Source organism: Rattus norvegicus, chromosome 4 (assembly GCF_036323735.1).
Source record: "Rattus norvegicus strain BN/NHsdMcwi chromosome 4, GRCr8, whole genome shotgun sequence".
Classification (NCBI taxonomy): Eukaryota; Metazoa; Chordata; class Mammalia; order Rodentia; family Muridae; genus Rattus; species Rattus norvegicus.
This window is the reverse complement of record NC_086022.1, coordinates 158742332-158757586: the sequence shown is the minus strand read 5'-3', so window position 1 is coordinate 158757586 and position 15255 is coordinate 158742332. Positions and strand designations below refer to the sequence as shown.

The window sequence follows — 15255 nt, the reverse complement described above, 5'->3', positions numbered from 1 at the left end:
TGCCTTTTCACAAATTTCTATCTGCTTAGTTGCATCCTTTGCCCCAGTAGTGATCATTATCCAAGAAAGAGGAGCAAGGGGGAGGGTAGAGTAGTCCTGTAAGATTCTCAGACACACACAACTTCCCCCTCAGTGAACAGCACTTCACCATTCTTACTAATTCCAATTATACCGCAATCTTGACGAGAAATGGCTAGTTCCTATTTTCTACCCCACCAATACGCTTTTTAGCTGTGGCTCCTATATGCAGGCGTCTTATTCTTTCATAAATACTATAACAGGAATGTTGTAGATGGCAAGTTGTACTCACCACTGCAATTTCTGGGAATAGAGCCTGAGTAAAGAGTGAAGTGCCCACATAAAGGGAAAGCCCATGTTTCCAGGAAGGAAGAAGGATGTGTCTTAAAGAATGTTAACTATTAGCTTGTTCCAAATTAGACATTTAAGCAAAGAAAAATAATTGTTTCTTAAAACATCTTTTTATTTATTCTTTGATAAGTGTAACCAACAAATGTAATCATATCTCCTCCTGAGCTCCTCCCATTGTTGCCAAGACCCCCCCTATCACTTGCTGCTGCCGCTGCTTCTCCTCCTCCTCCTCCTCCTTCTTCTCTCTCTCTCTCTCTCTCTCTCTCTCTCTCTCTCTCTCTCTCCCCCCCCCATGCCACTGAGTCTAACTAGTACCCTCTATTAGAATGTTGATCAAGCATGCTACCCTGACCTTGTGCAGGTTATCATAGCAGCAGCAAGTTTATGGGTGCTGGGGACTTGAACTCCCATCCTCATGCTTGTGCACTCTTATCTGCTGAGCCATCAGCAAAGCCTTGCTTTTGTGGTTTTTTTTTTGAGGGCAGGCATATAGTCCAGGCTGGCCTTGAACTATCTGTAGAGCCAAGGATGACCTTGAATTCTTGAGATCCTCTTGCCTCCAAAACTGAAATGCTGAGGTTCTAGGCATGAACCTTACTTTATTTCTGTGAACACACAATTTTAATAATTTTGAGTGGAATTACTTTTAAGTACCCAAACTTTCACCTAAAGCTGAGTTTAAAATATTAAAATATATTAACATCTGAATATACTTACACTGTAGTTGACGTTTTAAATATATTTCAAATATTACCCTTTGTATATAAGAATAAAATATCTTGAGATGACAATTTTCTATAAATTTAGAACTGTTTGAATTATGAAATATTATAGAAAAAACTAATATTCCAATTCTGAAGTTAAGATATAAATATTTTATAGACACTAACATGCAATATCATCAATATATTAATAATTGACAGATATTTATTAAATAAGTAAAGTCCATGAAATATTCAGAAGTTAAGCAAAAAGGCACAGAATATTTTAAAAAAGGAAAAAGGGATAAAGTATATAGCTAAGACTCTGCCATGAAAATTCCTAAGGAGAACCACACTCGATGTCAACACAAATAAGCAGGTAAATATAGATATAAACCCCAGAAGTTTTATAGAATTGTGAAAATTAAATTCATACAAAATACTGCTCATTCAATGTAGCAATCATTTTAAGGCTGATAATTAACACTAGGTTCTGAATAAATTTTCAAGAAAAGACTGCATGTGAATTTCCAAACCTTTATTTTAAAGGTATTTTATGTCTATTCTCTCCTTCGAATCTTGCTCTAAGATAGTGTCCAAATGTGTACAAAAGGACCACATTCCTTTATAGACATCTTCATCTATTCATCCCTCAGATTAGTTCAGATGGGTTAGCTAATTCATGTTAACATCTATGAGAAACATAAAATGTAGGACCCCAGCACCCCAAAGGTTGAATGTCTCACCTGGAACTTGGATGATCAAAATAATATATGATATTGATATTCTCCTCAGAATTCAAAACCAATTCTAGATCAATAATGCTATAGAATCCCATTTAAACAATTCCGGAAACAAATAAGTTATATAATTTTTAAAATCTTAGAAATGTTTAAACTAAAGATATTTTGAATTACCCTGATAGTCAGTCCTCTGAAGTGGTGGACTCGGAACACTTTTCTAAAGAGTTTTCTGATCTACATGTTGGCTTTAGCATGTCGTCCCTTGGTCCAACCTGCACACTGGAAACACTCAATTTTCAATCTGTTTATTTGTGGCAATCCAGGCTGGTCTCAACTCACCACCCTCTTCCACCAGCTCCCTGGATGCTGGGATTGCAATATATGCCAATGGTCCATTTCTATTCAGTCTATTTTAAATTTAGGAACTGAAGATTTAAGTTGAAAGAAGAAGAGAGCTGACAATAGGACAAAACAACAACCAACAGATTGGGAAAAGATCTTTACTAATACCATATCTGATAGAGGGCTAATATCCAACCTATACGAAGAGCTCAGGAAGTTATAGACTCCAGAGAGCCAAATAACCTTATTAAAAGTGGGGTACAGAGCTAAACAAAGAATTCTCAGCTGAGGAATACCATATGGTGAGAAGAACCTAAAGAAATGTTCAACATCCTTAGTCATTAGGGAAATGCAAATCAAAATAACCCTGAGATTCCACCTCACACCAGTCAGAATGACTAATATAAAAAATTCAGGTGACAGCAGATGCTGGCAAGGATGTAGAGAAATAGGAATGTTCCTCCATTGTTGGTGGGACTGCAAGCTAATACAACCACTCTAGAAATCAGTCTGGAGGTTCCTCAGATAATTTGATCCAGCTATACAACTCCTGGGTATATTCCCAAAAGATGCTCCAACATATAACAAGGACACATGCTCCACTATGTTCATAGCAGTCTTATTTATTATAGCCAGAAACTGGAAAGAACCCAGATGTCCTCCAACAGAGGAATGGATACAGAAAATGTGGTACATTTACACAACAGAGTACTATTCAGCTATCAAAAACAATGACTTCATGAAATTCTTAGGCAATTGGATGGAACTAGAAAATATCCTGAGTGAGGAAACCCAGTCACAAAAGAACACACATGTTATACAGTCACTGATAAGTGGATATTAGCCCAAAAGCTCGAATTATCCACAAGATACAAGCCACAGACCACATGAAGCTCAAGAAGAAGGATGAAGCTCAAAGTGTGGATGCTTCAGTCCTTCTTAGAAGGGAGAACTAAAATATTCATAGGAGGAGATATGGAGACAAAATGTGGAGCAGAGACTGAAGGAAAGGCCATCCAGAGACTGCCCCACCTGGGGATACATCCCATAGGCAGACACCAAAACCAGACAATATTGTGGATGCCAAGAAGTGCACGCTGACAGGAGCCTGATATATCTGTCTCCTTAGAGGCTCTACCAGAGTCTGACAAATAAAGAGGTGGATGCTTGCACGGGGTCCCCAGTGGAGGAATCAAAGAAAGGACTGAAGGAGCTGAAGGAGTTTGCAACCCATAGGAAAAATAACAATACCAACCAACCAGACCTCCCAGAGCTCCCAGGGACTAAACCACCAAGCATAGAGTACACATATGCTGCATATGTAGCAGAGGATGACCTTGTTGGACATCAATGGAAGGAGAGGCCCTTGGTCCTGGAAAGGTTCCATGCCCCAGTGTAGAGAAATGCCAGGGTGGGGAGGCAGGAGTGGGTGGGTGAGTTGGGGAGCACCCTCATAGAAGCAAGGAGAGGGAGGACGATATAGGGGGTTTTCAGAGGGAAAACCTGGGAAAGGGTATAATATTTGAAATGTAAATAAATAACTTATCTAAAAAAACAAAACAAAAAAGCAAAAACAAAAACAAAACAAAACAAAAAGAATAGCAGACGTGCTCTGTGTCTCTCTGTTCTCTCTGTTTCTCCCTGTCTGTTTCTTTCTGTCTCTCTGTCTGTCTCTTTATCAGTCTGTCTCTGTCTCTCAGTCTTGTCTGTCTGTCTCTGTCTCTGACTCTGTCTCTCTTCCTTTCTTTCTTTCTTTTTTTTTTTTATTAACTTGAGTATTTCTTATATACATTTCAAGTGTTATTCCCTTTCCCGGTTTCTGGGCAAACATCCCCCTCCCCCCTCCCCTTCCTTATGGGTGTTCCTCTCCCAACCCTCCCCCCATTGCCCCCCTCCCCCCATAGTCTAGTTCACTGGGGGTTCAGTCTTAGCAGGACCCAGGGCTTCCCCTTCCACTGGTGCTCTTACGAGGATATTCATTGCTATGGGGTCAGAGTCCAGGGTCAGTCCATGTATAGTCTTTAGGTAGTGGCTTAGTCCCTGGAAGCTCTGGTTGCTTGGCATTGTTGTACATATGGGGTCTCGAGCCCCTTCAAGCTCTTCCAGTTCTTTCTCTGATTCCTTCAATGGGGGTCCTATTCTCAGTTCAGTGGTTTGCTGCTGGCATTCGCCTCTGTATTTGCTGTATTCTGGCTGTGTCTCTCAGGAGCCATCTACATCCGGCTCCTGTCGGTCTGCACTTCTTTGCTTCATCCATTTTGTCTAATTGGGTGGCTGTATATGTATGGGCCACATGTGGGGCAGGCTCTGAATGGGTGTTCCTTCAGTCTCTGTTTTAATCTTTGCCTCTCCCTTCCCTGCCAAGGGTATTCTTTTTCGTCATTTAAAGAAGGAGTGAAGCATTCATCCTTTGAGCATCCGTCTTGAGTTTCGTTTGTTCTAGGGATCTAGGGTAATTCAAGCATTTGGGCTAATAGCCACTTATCAATGAGTGCATACCATGTATGTCTTTCTGTGATTGGGTTAGCTCACTCAGGATGATATTTTCCAGTTCCAACCATTTGCCTATGAATTTCATAAACTCGTTGTTTTTGATAGCTGAGTAATATTCCATTGTGTAGATGTACCACATTTTCTGTATCCATTCCTCTGTTGAAGGGCATCTGGGTTCTTTCCAGTTTCTGGCTATTATAAATAAGGCTGCAATGAACATAGTGGAGCACGTGTCTCTTTTATATGTTGAGGCATCTTTTGGGTATATGCCCAAGAGAGGTATAGCTGGATCCTCAGGCAGTTCAATGTCCAATTTTCTGAGGAACCTCCAGACTGATTTCCAGAATGGTTGTACCAGTTTGCAATCCCACCAACAATGGAGGAGTGTTCCTCTTTCTCCACATCCTCGCCAGCATCTGCTGTCACCTGAGTTTTTGATCTTAGCCATTCTCACTGGTGTGAGGTGAAATCTCAGGGTTGTTTTGATTTGCATTTCCCTTATGACTAAAGATGTTGAACATTTCTTTAGGTGTTTCTCAGCCATTCGGCATTCTTCAGCTGAGAATTCTTTGTTTAGCTCTGAACCCCATTTTTTAATAGGGTTATTTGTTTCCCTGCGGTCTAACTTCTTGAGTTCTTTGTATATTTTGGATAAAAGGCCTCTATCTGTTGTAGGATTGGTAAAGATCTTTTCCCAATCGGTTGGTTGCCGTTTTGTCCTAACCACAGTGTCCTTTGCCTTACAGAAGCTTTGCAGTTTTATGAGATCCCATTTGTCGATTCTTGATCTTAGAGCATAAGCCATTGGTGTTTTGTTCAGGAAATTTTTTCCAGTGCCCATGTGTTCCAGATGCTTCCCTAGTTTTCCTTCTATTAGTTTGAGTGTGTCTGGTTTGATGTGGAGGTCCTTGATCCACTTGGACTTAAGCTTTGTCCAGGGTGATAAGGATGGATCGATCTGCATTCTTCTACATGTTGCCCTCCAGTTGAACCAGCACCATTTGCTGAAAATGCTATCTTTTTTCCATTGGATGGTTTTGGCTCCTTTGTCAAAAATCAAGTGACCATAGGTGTGTGGGTTCATTTCTGGGTCTTCAATTCTATTCCATTGGTCTATCTGTCTGTCTCTGTACCAATACCATGCAGTTTTTTATCACTATTGCTCTGTAATACTGCTTGAGTTCAGGGATAGTGATTCCCCCTGAAGTCCTTTTATTGTTGAGGATAGCTTTAGCTATCCTGGGTTTTTTGTTATTCCAGATGAATTTGCAAATTGTTCTGTCTAACTCTTTGAAGAATTGGATTGGTATTTTGATGGGGATTGCATTGAATCTGTAGATTGCTTTTGGTAAAATGGCCATTTTTACTATATTAATCCTGCCAATCCATGAGCATGGGAGATCTTTCCATCTTCTGAGGTCTTCTTCAATTTCTTTCCTCAGTGTCTTGAAGTTCTTATTGTACAGATCTTTTACTTGCTTGGTTAAAGTCACACCGAGGTACTTTATATTATTTGGGTCTATTATGAAGGGTGTCGTTTCCCTAATTTCTTTCTCGGCTTGTTTCTCTTTTGTATAGAGGAAGGCAACTGATTTATTTGAGTTAATTTTATACCCAGCCACTTTGCTGAAGTTGTTTATCAGCTTTAGTAGTTGTCTGGTGGAACTTTTGGGATCACTTAAATGTACTATCATGTCATCTGCAAATAGTGATATTTTGACCTCTTCTTTTCTGATCTGTATCCCCTTGATCTCCTTTTGTTGTCTGATTGCTCTGGCTAGAACTTCAAGAACTATATTGAATAAGTAGGGAGAGAGTGGGCAGCTTTGTCTAGTCCCTGATTTTAGTGGGATTGCTTCAAGTTTCTCTCCATTTAGTTTAATGTTAGCAACTGGTTTGCTGTATATGGCTTTTACTATGTTTAGGTATGGGCCTTGAATTCCTATTCTTTCCAGGACTTTTATCATGAAGGGGTGATGAATTTTGTCAAATGCTTTCTCAGCATCTAATGAAATGATCATGTGGTTCTGTTCTTTCAGTTTGTTTATATAATGGATCACGTTGATGGTTTTACATATATTAAACCATCCCTGCATGCCTGGGATGAAGCCTACTTGATCATGGTGGATGATTGTTTTGATGTGCTCTTGAATTCGGTTTGCCAGAATTTTATTGAGTATTTTTGCGTCGATATTCATAAGGGAAATTGGTCTGAAGTTCTCTTTCTTTGTTGTGTCTTTGTGTGGTTTAGGTATAAGAGTAATTGTGGCTTCGTAGAAGGAATTCGGTAGTGCTCCATCTGTTTCAATTTTGTGGAATAGTTTGGATAGTATTGGTATGAGGTCTTCTATGAAGGTTTGATAGAATTCTGCACTAAACCCGTCTGGACCTGGGCTCTTTTTGGTTGGGAGACCTTTAATGACTGCTTCTATTTCCTTAGGAGTTATGGGGTTGTTTAACTGGTTTATCTGTTCCTGATTTAACTTCGGTACCTAGTATCTGTCTAGGAAATTGTCCATTTCCTGAAGATTTTCAAGTTTTGTTGAATGTAGGTTTTTATAGTAAGATCTGATGATTTTTTGAATTTCCTCTGAATCTGTAGTTATGTCTCCCTTTTCATTTCTGATTTTGTTAATTTGGACACACTCTCTGTGTCCTCTCGTTAGTCTGGCTAAGGGTTTATCTATCTTGTTGATTTTCTCAAAGAACCAACTTTTGGTTCTGTTGATTCTTTCTATGGTCCTTTTTGTTTCTACTTGGTTGATTTCAGCTCTGAGTTTGATTATTTCCTGCCTTCTACTCCTCCTGGGTGTATTTGCTTCTTTTTGTTCTAGAGCTTTTAGGTGTGCTGTCAAGCTGCTGACATATGCTCTTTCCTGTTTCTTTCTGCAGGCACTCAGCGCTATGAGTTTTCCTCTTAGCACAGCTTTCATTGTGTCCCATAAGTTTGGGTATGTTGTACCTTCATTTTCATTAAATTCTAAAAAGTTTTTAATTTCTTTCTTTATTTCTTCCTTGACCAGGTTTCATTGAGTAGAGCATTGTTCAATATCCACGTATATGTGGCCATTCTTCCCTTATTGTTATTGAAGACCAGTTTTAGGCCGTGGTGGTCCGATAGCACGCATGGGATTATTTCTATCTTTCTGTACCTGTTGAGGCCCGTTTTTTGACCAATTATATGGTCAATTTTGGAGAAAGTACCATGAGGAGCTGAGAAGAAGGTATATCCTTTTGCTTTAGGATAGAATGTTCTATAAATATCCATTAAGTCCATTTGGCTCATGACTTCTCTTAGTCTGTCGACATCACTGTTTAATTTCTGTTTCCATGATCTGTCCATTGATGAGAGTGGGGTGTTGAAATCTCCCACTATTATTGTGTGAGGTGCAATGTGTGTTTTGAGCTTTAGTAAGGTTTCTTTTACGTATGTAGGTGCCCTTGTATTTGGGGCATAGATATTTAGGATTGAGACTTCATCTTGGTGGATTTTTCCTTTGATGAATATGAAGTGCCCTTCCTTATCTTTTTTGATGACTTTTAGTTGGAAATTGATTTTATTTGATATTAGAATGGCTACTCCAGCTTGCTTCTTCTGACCATTTGCTTGGAAAGTTGTTTTCCAGCCTTTCACTCTGAGGTAGTGTCTGTCTTTGTCTCTGAGGTGTGTTTCCTGTAGGCAGCAGAATGCAGGGTCCTCGTTGCGTATCCAGTTTGTTAATCTATGTCTTTTTATTGGGGAGTTGAGGCCATTGATATTGAGAGATATTAAGGAATAGTGATTATTGCTTCCTGTTATATTCATATTTGGATGTGAGGTTATGTTTGTGTGCTTTCATTCTCTTTGTTTTGTTGCCAAGACGATTAGTTTCTTGCTTCTTCTAGGGTATAGCTTGCCTCCTTATGTTGGGCTTTACCATTTATTATCCTTTGTAGTGCTGGATTTGTAGAAAGATATTGTGTAAATTTGGTTTTGTCATGGAATATCTTGGTTTCTCCATCAATGTTAATTGAGAGTTTTGCTGGATACAGTAACCTGGGCTGGCATTTGTGTTCTCTTAGGGTGTGTATGACATCAGTCCAGGATCTTCTGGCCTTCATAGTTTCTGGCGAGAAGTCTGGTGTGATTCTGATAGGTCTGCCTTTATATGTTACTTGACCTTTTTCCCTTACTGCTTTTAATATTCTTTCTTTATTTAGTGCGTTTTGACTATTATGTGACGGGAGGTGTTTCTTTTCTGGTCCAATCTATTTGGAGTTCTGTAGGCTTCTTGTATGCCTATGGGTATCTCTGTTTTTAGGTTAGGGAAGTTTTCTTCTATGATTTTGTTGAAGATATTTACTGGTCCTTTGAGCTGGGAGTCTTCACTCTCTTCTATACCTATTATCCTTAGGTTTGATCTTCTCATTGAGTCCTGGATTTCCTATATGTTTTGGACCAGTAGCTTTTTCCACTTTACATTATCTTTGACAGTTGAGTCAATGATTTCTATGGAATCTTCTGCTCCTGAGATTCTCCCTTCCATCTCTTGTATTCTGTTGGTGAAGCTTGTATCTACAGCTCCTTGTCTCTTCTTTTGGTTTTCTATATCCAGGGTTGTTTCCATGTGTTCTTTCTTGACTGCTTCTATTTCCATTTTTAATTCCTTCAACTGTTTGATAGTGTTTTCCTGGAATTCTTTCAGGGATTTTTGTGTCTCCTCTCTATGGGCTTCTACTTGTTTATTTATGTTTTCCTGGAATTCTTTCAGGGATTTTTGTATCTCCTCTCTATGGGCTTCTACTTGTTTATTTATGTTTTCCTGGAATTCTTTCAGGGATTTTTGTGTCTCCTCTCTATGGGCTTCTACTTGTTTATTTATGTTTTCCTGGAATTCTTTCAGGCATTTTTGCAATTCCTCTCTGTAGGCTTCTACTTGTTCTCTAAGGGAGTTCTTCACGTCTTTCTTGAAGTCCTCCAGCATCATGATCAAAAATGATTTTGAAACTAGATCTTGCTTTTCTGGTGTGTTTGGATATTCCATGTTTGTTTTGATGGGAGAATTGGGCTCCGATGGTGCCCTGTAGTCTTGGTTTCTGTTGCTTGGGTTCCTGCGCTTGCCTCTCGCCATCAGATTATCTCTAGTGTTACTTTGTTCTGCTATTTCTGACAGTGGCTAGACTGTCCTATAAGCCTGTGTGTCAGGAGTGCTGTAGACCTGTTTTCCTCTCTTTCAGTCAGTTATGGGGACAGAGTATTCTGCTTTCGGGCGTGTAGTTTTTCCCCTCTACAGGTCTTCAGCTGTTCCTGTGGGCCTGTGTCTTGAGTTCACCAGGCAGCTTTCTTGCAGCAGAAAATTTGGTCTTACCTGTGGTCCCGAGGCTCAAGTTCGCTCGTGGGGTGCTGCCCACGGGCTCTCTGCAGCGGCAGCAACCAGGAAGACCTGTGCCGCCCCTTCCGGGAGCTTCAGTGCACCAGGGTTCCAGATGGTCTTTGGCTTTTTCCTCTGGCGTCCGAGATGTGTGTGCAGAGAGCAGTCTCTTCTGGTTTCCCAGGCTTGTCTGCCTCTCTGAAGGTTTAGCTCTCCCTCCCACGGGATTTGGGTGCAGAGAACTGTTTATCTGGTCTGTTTCCTTCAGGTTCAGGCGGTGTCTCAGGCAGGGGTCCTGCCGCTCCTGGGCCCTCCCCCACGGGAGCCCAGAGGCCTTATATAGTTTCCTCTTGGGCCAGGGATGTGGGCAGGGGTGAGCAGTGTTGGTGGTCTCTTCCGCTCTGCAGCCTCAGGAGTGCCCACCTGACCAGGCGGTGAGGTCTCTCTCTCTCACGGGGTCTGGGAGTAGAGAGCTGCTGCCCCTTTCTTTCTTTGAGAAAGGGTTTGCACTGAAGCCCAGGCTGGCCTTGAACTCATGTCAGTTCTGCTTCATGCACCTGACTACTGAGATTACTGGCATGAGCCATCACGCCTGGCTTTGAGAGTATTTAAGTAACAAGCCTTTTCTGGTGTTTGGTTTGTTTTTTCCTTATAGATTTGGCTTACATCATTCTTCCTTGTAGGTCTTTGTTCTTGACCTTGACTTTTCTCTGCTTTTTGCAGATGTAAATGAATGCACAGACTTTACAGATGTCCCTTGCAGCCACTTCTGCAATAACTTCACTGGTGGATACTTCTGCTCCTGCCCCCCAGAATACTTCCTCCACGATGACATGAGGAATTGTGGGGTCAACTGTAGTGGGGATGTATTCACTGCCCTGATTGGGGAGATCGCAAGTCCCAATTATCCCAACCCATACCTGGAGAACTCAAGGTGTGAATACCAGATTCGGCTGCAGGAGGGCTTCGGACTGGTGTTGACTATCCGGAGAGAAGATTTTGATGTGGAACCAGCTGACTCAGAGGGGAACTGCCATGACAGTTTAACTTTTGCTGCAAAAATCCAACAGTTTGGTCCTTACTGTGGCAATGGATTCCCTGGACCGCTAACTATTAAAACCCAGAGCAATACTCTTGATATTGTCTTTCAAACTGACCTAACGGGGCAAAATAAAGGCTAGAAGCTTCGTTACCATGGAGATCCCATCCCCTGTCCCAAAGAAATCAGTGCTAATTCTATCTGGGAGCCCGAAAAGGCAAAATATGTGTTCAAGGATGTCGTGAAGATAACCTGTGTGGATGGATTTGAAGTTATGGAGGGAAATGTTGGCTCAACATCATTCTATTCCACTTGTCAAAGCAACGGACAGTGGAGCAATTCCAGGCTAGAGTGTCAACCTGTGGACTGTGGTGACTGTGGTGTTCCAGAACCCATTGAGAATGGTAAAGCTGAAGACCCAGAAGACACTGTATTCGGCTCCGTCATCCACTACACGTGCGAAGAGCCATATTACTAGATGGAACAGGAAGAAGGCAGAGAGTATCACTGAGCTGCTAATGGGAGCTGGGTGAATGACCAGCTGGGTGTCGAGCTTCCAAAATGTATTCCAGTCTGTGGAGTACCCACCGAGCCCTTTAAAGTACAGCAGAGGATATTTGGAGGATACGCTACAAAGATTCAAAGTTTTCCTTGGCAGGTCTACTTTGAGTCCCCCCGAGGTGGCGGGGCTCTTATCGATGAGTACTGGGTGCTGACGGCCACTCACGTTGTGGAGGGAAACTCTGACCCAGTGATGTATGTCGGGTCCACGTTTCTGAAAATAGAGCAGTTGAGAAATGCCCAGAGGCTCATCACTGAACGTGTGATTATTCATCCCGGCTGGAAACAAGAGGATGACCTGAATACACGGACAAATTTTGACAATGACATTGCCCTGGTGCAGCTCAAAGACCCTGTGAAAATGGGACCCACTGTTTCCCCCATCTGCCTGCCAGAAACCTCCTCAGACTACAACCCCTCAGAGGATGACCTGGGGCTGATCTCTGTGTGGGGCTGAACAGAGAATAGAACCAATGTTATTCAACTCAGAGGGGCGAAGTTACCTGTAACATCTTTAGAAAAGTGCCAGCAGGTAAAAGAGGAAAACCCCAAAGCGAGGTCAAACGACTATGTTTTCACTGACAACATGATCTGTGCTGGGGAAAAGGGTGTGGACAGCTGTGAGGGTGACAGCGGAGGGGCTTTTGCTCTGCCGGTCCCCAATGTCAAGGACCCCAAATTCTATGTGGCTGGCCTGGTGTCCTGGGGGAAAAAGTGTGGGACCTATGGGATCTACACAAAGGTAAAGAACTATGTGGACTGGATCCTGAAAACTATGCAGGAGAATAGTGGGCCGAAGAAGGACTGATCCGTAGGTAACAACACCCCTCCAGGGCATAGCAAGGTCATTTTTCTCAGATCCTGGGGCGGTCCCATTATTTCGAAATGATGGAGAGAGGGTGTGGGAGCATGGTTAACATTGAACATGATTGTCAAGAAGCCTGCTTGGAGGCAGAGTTGATCACTGAGCCGTGTTGGTTATTCAGTTGCTATTGCTAACAACATGGCGGAAGCCTTTCTGTCTTGCTTCATCCCACAGGGATATCTTAAATGATTTCCCCCTCATTTAACCTGCTTGAAATCCTTATTGCTTACAGTAAAGCATGTTTCCAATCTGGTTCTGGCTGGCTCGAGAGCCACAGAAGGAGAGGGAAATTTGAGGGCATCTTGTCATGGAATTCAGGCATCAACAGGTTGTCTGAAACACTATGCAGTCAGGGAACACAGCCTTTTCTCTTTCTAAGTGAGATTTACCCAATAGCTGGAAGTCAGAATTGACTACCTTAGTTTTCCTTTGTGAGTTGTTTCAATATGTTTCCTAGAAATTAGTTTTCTTGTAATCCTCCTTTGTATCATACAATGTAATGACTTAGTAAAAGAGAAATTGAACATTGAAAAAAAAAAGAATAGCAGACGCAGCTGGACAGAGTGAGCTACAGATAAGGGACCCCATTCAGAACCTAAAATAAAGGGTAGCCTTGAGTTTTACAATCAGAAATGAGATGTGGATAGAAGAGCCAGCTGCAGGAATAACGCAAAGTATTAGAGTAGATGGTGTGTACATCTTGGTTTAGAAAGCAAGACGGCACACTAACTGTGCAAGAAGGTGGATTACCAGAGCTAACAGAGAATTCGGGAGGAAAAGAGACCTTTCCGAGATCTTCTTACTCCTTCAAAGTTATCAGTTAAACATTTATCAGTTAAAAACAGTTATCAAAATTGTGAACTATTAGAACCTTTCTTTAAAAACAAAAACAAACAAACAAACACACACACAAACAAACAAACAAAAATCAGCTTCTGCAAGGGGCAGCACTTTCTGGTAGAAGCAAGGTGACCCCAGTTGTCCAAGGAGGCCATGGGAAAGCAACCACAGACAAGGGGAGCCCGGCTTCCTGAGGATGCCCAGCCTCAGGCTGGTGGAGGTCACATGGCAGGAGATGAGACTCCTGACTAACCCTGGAGCTGCACAACTGTACCCATTACCTCCTGCAGCTTCTGAAATGCAAGTGTACACCTTCCTGAGTTTCCTTGTTTGAAGACTTCAGCAGCTTGACAGTGAGAAGGCAGGAAGAAGCCCAGGAAGGAGAGGGAGGACAGAGAGACAGGGGGGTGGGCCCTAAGATGGCGCTCTGTGCGTGCGTGCGTGCGTGCATGCGTGCGTGCGTGTGTGTGTTCCAACAGCCTGTGGAACTGTTTTAGGACACCTCAATGTCCTCACCTACCACAAAACAACAGATCAACAGTAACAAAGCATCAGAGTTTGAATGTGTAAAGAAAACATAGATAGTTCCAGGAACAATCAGGAGTGTAGGGAAACAGACACTCAGGTCAACCTGTCGGCTAGTCCTTCACTCAGGGATGAGCAGCATGTTCTTCAACCCTCCTTTAATCTTGCAGAACACCCTGTTAGATTGCTCCTAATGTGCTTCCTACAGACCGGAACCTTGAGGCTCAAGTAGGTTGAATGTCTTCCAGAGCCTTTGCTATGTAGAAGAAGGGGCATCGAAAGCTTGCCATTTCGATGCCACCGTCATTTTCGTCTCCATTTAAACGTGCCACGTCAGCATCAGAAAAACTGTGTATAAAGATACTTGGAACTTCATCCACGATGGGGCTAATTGCACAATGAATTTCTGGCATGAAGAACGCAAGAAGAAACTCTTGAATAGTCTGAAGTCAGAAAGGATGTAAAGCCCATGCTCTGAGCAGTATTGAGATCTTTGAAGCGTCATTACAAACGGGCAAAAATAACTTGGTAGGGTTCAGAGGTCACTACACCTTTCATGGCTGCCAGTGCTATAGGAGTAAGGATGTCGCTCCCGAAGCACACAGGGCGAAAGCTTCCTTAGCTTCCTTGTCTCCAGGCTTTAGCAGTTTGACTGAGAGAAAGAAGCCCTGGGTGTGGAAACAACATTTTCTATAGCAAAAAAGGACAACATATTAGGTTATGAACATATTTAATCTTATACTGAATTCCCAAAGTGGCACATGAGCCTCATCTTTAATTTTTTCCTTATGTTTTGTCAGCTTAGAGATGAGTGTCTTCACAAAGAGATTTTTTTAAAAGGGTATTTTAAGGATAATGTTCTTCCTCTTTTAAAAAGCAGCAGAGGTTTGCAAAACCCAGGACTAACACATCCAGCTACTTGCTTAAAAAGCTCAGCTTTTTTTTTACTCATAAGAAAAATGAGTACAAAATGTTCTCAGCACAGAAACATGTGGTCATATGCTAAAATATAAATATGTACAGTTTTTTTTTTTACTGCAGTGAAAAATTTGAAAAAGCTATATATTCAGGGAAAGATTTTTTCCATAATATTTAGGATGGTCATTCAATGGAATACTATTAAAAGTCTATGGAAGGAATTAAAGATAGAAAGAGAAAGATGTATTCATATTTTAATTAAAAATAAAGAAAATATTTTTTTTCGGAGCTGGGGACCGAACCCAGGGCCTTGCGCTTGCTAGGCAAGCGCTCTACCACTGAGCTAAATCCCCAACTCCAAGAAAACGTTTTTAAATGTAGATATTTAAAAAAAAATCTCGAGAATACCCATGACTTCCAGATCTAAAAATTGGCTAACATTTACATTCAGAGACCCTCAGAAGAGACTTCAGTAAAACTGACATCTAGAGTATTCAGTTCACTGGAC

General features: G+C 41.7%; 1 long non-coding RNA gene and 1 pseudogene across 1 annotated transcript; one reads left to right on the top strand and one right to left on the bottom strand.

The window, feature by feature from the left end:
- Positions 1-460: 460 nt before the first annotated feature.
- On the bottom strand, positions 461-13741 carry LOC134486636 (uncharacterized). Its single transcript, XR_010065921.1, has 3 exons — positions 13586-13741; positions 1988-2092; positions 461-974 (listed from the first exon to the last, which is right to left on the bottom strand). It is a non-coding gene; the product is annotated as an uncharacterized LOC134486636 (long non-coding RNA).
- On the top strand, positions 10692-13003 carry C1s-ps1 (complement C1s, pseudogene 1; annotated as a pseudogene).
- Positions 13742-15255: the final 1514 nt, after the last annotated feature.